Below are 6,959 nucleotides of genomic sequence, written 5' to 3'. Positions count from 1 at the left end.
AGTGAAGTTGCAGGACACAAAATCAATATGCAAAAATTTGTAACATTTCAATACACTGATAGTGAACTATCAAAAAGAGAAGAAAATAATCCCACTTACAGTTGCATCAAAAAGAATAAATTACAAAAAATAAATATGATAAATTTAACTAAGGAAATGAAAGACCCTGTATTGAAAACTGCAAGGCATTAATAAAAGAAATGGAAGAAAACACAGATATCTGTTCATGGATTGGAAGAAATAATATTGTTAAAATGTCCCCCCTCCCCCCAAAAAAGTCCATACTTCCCAAAGCAATCTACAGATTCAATGTAATCTCTGTCAAAATTTGAATGGTATTTTTCACAGAAGTAGAAAAAATGGCCCTAAAATTTGTATGAAACTGTAAAAATCCCTGAATAGGTTTTTTTTAAAATCTACTGAGAAAGAAGAACAAAGCTGGAGGCATCACACTCCCTGATTTCAAACTATATTACAAAGCTGTAACAATTTAAAAAGTGTGGTATTAGAGCAAAAATAAACACACAGATAAATGGCACAGAATAGAGAGCCCAGATATAAACCCACAAATATACCACGAGAAAGGATGATCTCTTCAATAAATTTTATCAGGGAAATTGGACCACCACATGCACGAGAATGAAAATGGACCATTATCTTACACCATACATAAAAATTAAATACTCAAAATGGATTAAAGACTTGAACATAAAACCTGAATCCATAAAACTCCTAGAAGAAAACAGTGTAATTTCCTTGACATAGGTCTTGGTGATGATTTTTTAAATCTGAAGCTAAAAGCAACAGCAACAAAAGCAAAAATAAACAAGTGAAACTACATCAAACAAAAAGTTTCTATACAGCAAAGAAATAATCAACAAAATGATGATGCAACCTGTGGAATGGGAGAAAATATTTCCCAATCATATATCTGATGAGGGATTAATATACAAAAGTTATAAAGAAGTCATATAATTCAACAGCAAAAAATAAACAATCCAATTTTTTAAAAATGGGCAGAAAATCTGAATAGATATTTTTCCAAAGAAGACAGAGAGAAATAACGTGTACATGAAAGATGCTCTACATAATTAGTCATCGCAGAAATGTAAATATCACCTCATACTCATTAGAAAAACTATTATAAAAAGACTAGAAATGACGTGTTCGCAAGGTTGTGGAGAAAGGGAACACTTGTGCACTGTCAGTGGAAATGTGAATTTGTACAGCCACTATGAAAATGAGTATGGAGTCTCCTCAAAAGATTAAAAATAGAAATACCATATGGTCTAGCAATTCCACTACGAAGTATTTATCCAAAGAAAATGAAAACACTAATTCAAAGAGATACATGCACCCCTGTGTTTATTGCAGTATTATTTACAATAACCATGATGTAGAAATTGTGATACCATAATGTATATAGGATATTTGTATAAAAGTGATATACGATTCTGTATATATGAAACTGTGCTAATATGATATACATATGATATATATAACATATAATGGAATATTACTCAGCCATAAAAAAGAATGAAGTCCTGCCATTTGAGACAACATGGATGGACCTCAAGAGCATTATGCTAAGTGAAATAAGTCAGACAGAGATAGACAAATACCATATGCTATTCTTACATGTATAATCAAAAAAATATATATATATATATACACACATATATACACACATATATTTATTTCTCAAAGCTCAAAAGTACAGAGAATAGATTGTTAGTTGCTAGAGGTAGGAAGTGAAAGATAAGAGAAATGGATGAACTGTTTTTATTTTTATTTTTTTAGTTTAAATAAATTGAATATTTAAAAAATAAGTAAGAATATCCGTAGCTACTGCTGGCCCTGAGAGTCTCTTCTGCTGCACCACTCACTGGACCAAAAGTTCTAGGCCTTTCTTCAAAAGAGTGTTTTTATTTACACTTGCTGCTAACTGATAGGAACTTCATAATTTTTTTTTAAGATTTTATTTATTTACTTGACAGAGAGGGTGAGAAAGCATAGCAGGAGGAATAGTAGAAGAAGGACAATCAGGCTCCCTGCCAAGCAGGGACCCTGATGCAGAGCTCTATCCCAGGACCCTAGTGTTGTGACCTGAACTGAAGGCAGACACTTAACCATCTGAGCCCACCCAGGTGCCCCAGGACTTCATGAACTGCTAAGTGTACTAAAATTCGGTATTGATAAATTAAGATCAATACAGCATTAAAGTTTGCAGAGAACTCTAATTCAATGTTCTACTGGAGTTGAAATGTGCTGCCAAGCCCATTCATACACAGCCACTTAAAAATAATAGGAAGCTTCACCATGTTATGTGCTTGTTTGTTGACCCATCACCAGAGTATTTTCATACGGTCATGATGTCTAGTTAGTGCAATTTCTCACTTTTCTTTTATGAACTCTTTACTTTCCTTGGACATTAGCAACAGAGGTTAATGTATTAGCTCTAGAGTGGACACTTCATAGCTGTGGCACTGGACACCTAGCTCAACCTCTGTCTTCCCCAATTTCCTTGTGTACTTTCTCATTGAATTAAAGGAAGAGCATATCAGGCATGTACAGTAGGGGCTGGAATACAGTGGCTTCTTCATAAATGTCAGTTATCATTATTTTAATCTGGTTTTTGGTTAAGTCTATAGTGGGTAGTGATGTATATTTGCATGAATAGTTTGGGTCTTAAATTTTCTACTAATGGGAACTGAAGACCTTATTGTTTATTCACCCATTACACCACCATTAAAATAGATGATTTTATAATTTCCTCAAAATTCGTTTGTATACTGATATGACATTAGTGTGGTCTGTGAACTTGTTCTATCTTAATAATTTGTAATATATTGCCAGATGGAATGTGATAAAACTGTCTAGTTTTTAGAGCATTGCTTTATAAAAATGAAAAGCATGAACCCATATCCTCATAAATTTAATTATAGGTGATTCACATATGTTGATATGGACAGATTTTAGTTAGTTCTTTCCTGGCCCCTTTTTTTTACCCATTTCTTTTCTCCTGGAAAGTGACAATCAATGATCTATGTTGGCCATAGAGAATTTTGATCTCAGTAAGTGAAGTAAAGTTAAAAAAAAAAATTTAATTTAAGAAGCTTGTAAGCCTAATCTACAAAACTATCACATGCTGACCTGCATTATCATTATCTTCCTATAGACATCTTAACTCCTCAACAAGATTCCATTCCCTGGAGGGCAGGGACCCTGCACAAATTATACTGGGCAGTGGCCCCTTGTGTCATTGAGTGGAAAATCTTGCACATAGGAGGTTCTCAGTAAGAAGTAAGGAGTATGGTTGCTACCACTCTTGGGGGAGTGTATATCCTTTATCATCTTCTGGTAGGCTTGAAAATGGGAGAGATGATTTCCTTGCTATTACTAGGTTTGGGGTGGGATATTACTGGGATTAGAACACCATTATAGACTTTTAGCTACACTACACATTTGAACTATTTCTCTGAAAATGACAGTGGTGTTAGAAAGTTACGAATTCATAAGTAGTCTTCTAATACAGGAATTTAATAAAACTTTGTAATGGTTCAGGCCAAAGTTAAAGATCACAGGGAAAATAAGAACCTGGCAGGTACTAAACCCCACATGGGTGCATGAGCATCAGAAGCTGTCCTGCCTCTCACCATACTAACAACAGACTCCATCACTGATTGGCAGGAGTTCCTCCATTTGTGGGAATTGACTTAAGTCACTAGAGATCCTTATTTTAATGATGACTGACATCTAACGTGTCTCTCTAGCAAGAAGTTTTCCTGCTCTGACATTCAAAAATCTATGTCACAAGCTTCAAGAAAATGTGCCAGATGGTAAAGACCAGCAGGGAATTTAAGGCTGCTAAGTACAGCTCTGCCCCTTATTAAGTGAGATTTTGAATTGGGGATGGGGGAGGAGACACCTGCCAAAGATCAGGTCTGTTTATTATATAAGAATATGAAATAGCTATTTGATATTCTTCCGTACCAAACACAGTAATATTTGAAAAGGACAATCATACTGAGGAATTGGGTAGGACCAAAGCCAGATAATTGCCTCAGCTATAAAAAGAAGACAATGAAAAACAAAGAAAGAATAGAAAGCATTATCTTTCATGTTGATATTTCATTTCACTTCAATACACACACACTCCTCCGACGATTAAGTTGGTATTTACTTACACCTGTATAAGAAGAGGTGGTAGTGGCAAGAAAGACGAGAGCATCATGAGAAAGAAGTAATTTTTTTTCATATTTCATTTATTTATTTGAGATAGAGATGCAGAGAGAGAGCACGAGCTGTGGGGAGGCAGCAGAGGGAGAGGGAGAAACAGACTGTGCAAGCAGCCCGATGTGAGACTCGATCCCAAGACCCTGAGATCATGACCTGAGCTGAAGGCAGACGCTTAACCACTGAGCTACCCAGGCACCCCAGAAGTAATTCTTTTTATACAGCATGAAATATGTGTTTCCAGACACATTTTTTTTAACTATTGTAAATACCTGAAAGTTTTTACTTGTTTTGCTTCCTAAAGATAAGTGACAATGGCCATTGAAAGAAATTCAATGTAATTCAACAAATATCTGTTAGGTCCTTGCTATATAAAACTCCAGAGGGACATAGAGATGGACAAGGGAGGTTAATTTGTCAATAAGTGTGTGATCCAGAAGGAAATATAAAAATTTTTAAGGTTATTTATTTATTTATTTGACAGAGAGACCAAGAGAAAAAGCGCAAGTAACAGGAGAAGCAGGCTCCCCAAGGAGCAGGGAGCCCGACTCGGGGATCACAGTACCCCAGGATCATGACCTGAGGCAAAGGCAGTTGCTTAACCAACTGAGCCACCCAGGCACCCCAGGAAATATGAAATTTGTAAAGGTAGTCATATTCTAAGGAAGAAGGTGATTACTGCAATTGGAGTCTGACTGCCAGAAGTTCTAATTGCTTAGCTGTAATTCGCCAACTCTATAAGCATGGAGAAGTCACAACATCTGGTGGTATCTCCCCGTCTTCATCTGGAAAATGGGGGCAATAATATAATAGACAGCACAGACTCTGTGTGAAGATTAAATGAGTGGATACATGCAAACTCTTAATACTGGCACATTAGAAACAATCCATGTTACAACTGTTAGTGATACTCAATTTAAGTGCTATATTTCAAAGAAAGGAGATACTGTATTCCATTTAGAGGATCAGAAAATATTTGGGAAAGAAAATATAGCATTTAAAATGGGTCCTTAAAAATGGGCAGAGGAAGGGGAGAGAGGGGAGGGAGAAGAGAGGAATGGGCAGAGGGAACAGTATAAAGAATGATGTGGAGGCAGAAATACCGGAAGTGTGATATAAACAGCACAGAGCAGTCCTGAGTCACAGGAATGTGAAGTGCTTATACAGGAGAAAGAGAAAATTAATCTAAGAGTCTTAAAATGTTAGCTGAGGGGCACCTGAATGACTCAGTGGGTTAAGCCTCTGCTTAACTCAGCTCAGGTCATGATCTCAGGGTCCTGGGATCAAGTCCTGTATCGGGCTCCTTGCTAAGCAGGGAGCCTGCTTCCCCCCACCCCCGCTGCTCCCCCTGCTTGTGCTCTCTCTCCCCTCACTCTCTGTCAAATAAACAAATTCTTTTTTTTTTAAGATTTTATTTATTAATTTGTCGGAGAGCGAGAGCGAGAGCGAGAGAGAGAGAGAGAGAGAGCGCGCGCGCACAGGCAGACAGAATGGCAGGCAGAGGGAGGGAGAAGCAGGCTCCCTGCCAAACAAGGAGCCTGATGTGGGACTCGATCCCAGGATCATGGGATCATGACCTGAGCCGGAGGTTCAGAGCCTTAGCCTCCCAGGTGTCCCCAAATAAACAAATTCTTAAAAAAAGAAAAAAAAAGAAACATTCAGTTTGCAGGCATGTAGTTTTTGTTTACACAGCTTTCTGGAAACTGAAATGCTAGACCATTCAGTGAACTTTTCCATCATCACATAATCCACTTATGACAGTGGAAATATAATTCATGATTTCTGATTTGTTTTTCTCAGAAAGGCTTCAGAGTTTCCCTTCATAAAGCTAGGTAAAAAAATGTCAACCAGTCCCCCCAATATGTGACGTCTATGTGGAGCTCTTTGATATTCAGTCACGTTATCTCTAGTAACTGATAGTCCATAGCTCTTTTCATTTTTGAAGGGGTGCTGTCTGGAGTGAAGATGGGTATAGCAGATCTGTTTGGGTTCTAATCCAAGCCGGGGACCCAAACATTACCATAAGGTAAACAAGAAAGATAGCCCCCTGCGTTGGTGGTATAGTGGTGAGCATAGCTGCCTTCCAAGAAAGATAGCCCCCTTTTTTCAGAAGACATAGTCACAAAGAAAATAAATTGCCACATTAAATCACAGAAGTTCTTAGACCAAGAAGCTGTGTGGCTTTGGGCAAGCTACCAAACTTGAAACTGCCCTCGTTTCTTTATCTGGGAAATGGGGATAATAGTAGTTTCCTCTTCCTAGTGTGGTTGTGAGGATGAAATGAGATAACCCCATGTGACTGCTGAGCACAGTGCCTGGCAATAAATACGCCCTGCTATTTTGACCTGCTATTTTGGTTTGATGCTTCTACGCAGCTGACTAGGATATATGCGGCATATAAAATTGTCACCAGAGAGAGAGAACCACAAGCTAACTGATTACACACTAGAAGGAAACAAAAATGAGTAAAAATGCTGCAGAAACGTAGGGAGATTTATTTCTGAGTTCAGACACTGGTATGTTTCAACATCGCATGTGCTATATTGTAATAAGCAATCATATCAAGTGAGGTCTCTTAATTTTTGTTTCAGAAAAATTAAAGTATTTCATAAATGCAAATAACTTCTCCCTGATGTGAAAGTTGTGGAAGGTCAGATGTTTCTATGTTCATATGTAATATTGTGACTCAAGTTTAAATACATTACTATCTGAAAAATAAATTT

This window comes from Mustela erminea, chromosome 2 (genome assembly GCF_009829155.1).
Source record: "Mustela erminea isolate mMusErm1 chromosome 2, mMusErm1.Pri, whole genome shotgun sequence".
Lineage (NCBI taxonomy): Eukaryota > Metazoa > Chordata > Mammalia > Carnivora > Mustelidae > Mustela > Mustela erminea.
Note: the sequence above shows the minus strand (reverse complement) of the source record.